Below are 2569 nucleotides of genomic sequence, written 5' to 3'. Positions count from 1 at the left end.
ACATGATAACAAAGCTATTACCACCAATGTAGACTGGAAGTTAAACAAGGTTGTTGTCACATTGAAGTATCTTCTTTTCTGAATGTTGTTAATAGCTCTTGCATTTAGGCTAGCATACTTACATAGTATGGAGCTTGGCTAAGGGTATTAAGATATGATGGTTGATTAAAAAAAAAAATGAAAGCTCCTTGTCATGAAGAGACCATTTTTAAAACAAACAATGGAATTTCATTTTGCAAGACAAAGAAGAATCAATGTGAAATGCACACCTAGGAATAGATGCAAAAGGAAGTTACAAAAACCCTCAAACAACAAACATATGTGATAAATCTTGTAATTTTCCAGGCCATTGATTGCTGTTAAGTGGCAAATTAAAGAAAGTGTGACAAGACTGAATGTAACAAAATGTACATTAAAGGTTCATTTTACTATTATTGTGATTCGTGATCACATTCTCTCTTATCAGCCATTGACCCTTACCTGTAACATGCACTGAAATGTATTTCTTTAGCCCGACTCTACAGAAGTCTACTTCATGTTTTTACATGCTGTTGAGTTCCCGTATTCGCTGCATTTTTTTTTTTTTTTTTTTTTTGGGGGGGGGGGGAGGGGGGCATGGTGAAGTCATTATTGGGATACAGTGGACTCCCCTTATACAATGTATCAAAGTCCTTGGGACCGGCAGTTTTCTTTCGTTATATCAATATTTGGTTATAACCAAACAAATAAACAATAAATAGGCACAGAGTGGATAACGTTGTGGCCTGAATTTTTACTTTGTTGTAACTGAAACTTCATTCTAACTTTGTTCGTTATATTGGGAGTACACTGTATAAAATACATCTGATTCTCTTCAAGGTTTAGTAAAAGTTTTCCTACCATAGGTAGTCAACATTCCGGTTGTAACTCTCACATTGTGTGAGTTTTTTTATACTGCTTCTGAGTTTCATTCAGAGCAGGAAGAGTAAGTTATAGTAGAGTTGATATATCTTAAACTGTTGCAAAGATGTTTTTAGACCTCTTGTGTAGAGTGATCATGAGCAGATAATGTGTAAAACTGTTGTATAGAGAAACTTGTCAAAGTTCTATAATAACATTTGTGTGCATGCTGTCATTGAAACATATACCTGATTATTTTTGTCACTAAACTGAAGTGCAATATTATCTAATTTAAGTGAAATTCTGAACTATGTATTCTGTTCAACGAGTGCCTATTTGCATTATGTGCTCTACAAAAATCCTATGTGTGGTGTACATGTATTTCACATTGTGGATGCAAGTATGTGTGTGTGTGTGTGTGTGTGTGTGTGCTTGGATCATACATATCGCATGTGTGTGTGTTTGGATCATATGTGATTGCATGTGTGTGTGTGCTTGGATCATACATGATTGTGAGTACCTTCTTAGTGTGGCCCCCTCTAAGAGTGCATTCCTACTGACCAGACACACACCAACCAAAGATATTCCTTGGATGTTTAACCATTACTTCACTAAGAATCGAGATACAGTGGTGTGGGTACACCAATATGATGTTAACATAATGTTCATAATGTACAGAGGAATCTGGGATGATTTAGTTTGCAGCCAGGAATGTAAAAGTTAATACCAGACTTTTTTTGCCTATTGAGATTAGTCCAGGGATGTGAAAATTGAAATTGTGAGTGTGTGCATGATTGCAAAGTGTCTGACATCCTGCTGGTGTTTGCCATTTGTTGCTTTAAGTGAGAGAATGATATGTTCTTTGACAAAATCCTGTAACTGACGAGAGCCACAATTATAAGACTGTGTAGATACAGGGACATTACAAACCATTAGAATTAGTTTCCTTCGACCTTTAAGTATGAGGTTTCAAACAAGCTTTATGATTGTATTAATTCTGTATTGCTGGTCAACTTATCCTGCATCATATAGGCAAGGAATATTCTACTGTACAATGTTTAGAATATTTTCTCTCTAATTAGATCCTTGGGGGAAAATATGCTCGAGATAGGTTGTATTTTTCATTGTCAACTAAGTTCTTATCAAAAAATAACATTACACAAACAGAGCAAATCTAAATTATAAAAGTTGACTTGGTCTCACAGATCGAGTATGTTTGCATGTATAATGATATAAAAGGGTACAAGGTAATTTTTTTTAGAAAGAGTCTTACAAAAAACTTAAATTTTACAGCATACAACAATCAGAACCCCCCCCCCCCTTTAAAAAAAAAAAAAAATGCAATACTGACACAAACTCCATAGACAAGTACACCAGTGTTCAAGATCAGTGTTCATCATGCAGGCATTCCCAATTTTATTCCTGGTTCCGCCTTTGATGACTTCTGTAGTAGTTCATATGACACTCATGTCTAATTCATTGAAAGGCTGGACTGCCAAATCACACCATTTTCACATCTCTGATATGGCATTTACAATGATAATATGTTTTGGCTGACATACACTAGACAGCACTTGAACGGACAGATGAAACCTGTCATATGCTTCATAGTGGGGTTACATTAATGAGTTCTAAATTCTGCATTCAAGTGTTCTTTGAGTGTTTGAAGTTATATACCCATGAACAGGAG

Source organism: Diadema antillarum, unplaced genomic scaffold, assembly GCF_040938485.1.
Source record: "Diadema antillarum isolate AM-2024a unplaced genomic scaffold, OU_Dant_1.0 scf00000145, whole genome shotgun sequence".
NCBI classification, from domain to species: domain Eukaryota; kingdom Metazoa; phylum Echinodermata; class Echinoidea; order Diadematoida; family Diadematidae; genus Diadema; species Diadema antillarum.
The sequence above is the reverse complement of the archived record's forward strand: the minus strand, read 5'-3'. Positions refer to the sequence as shown.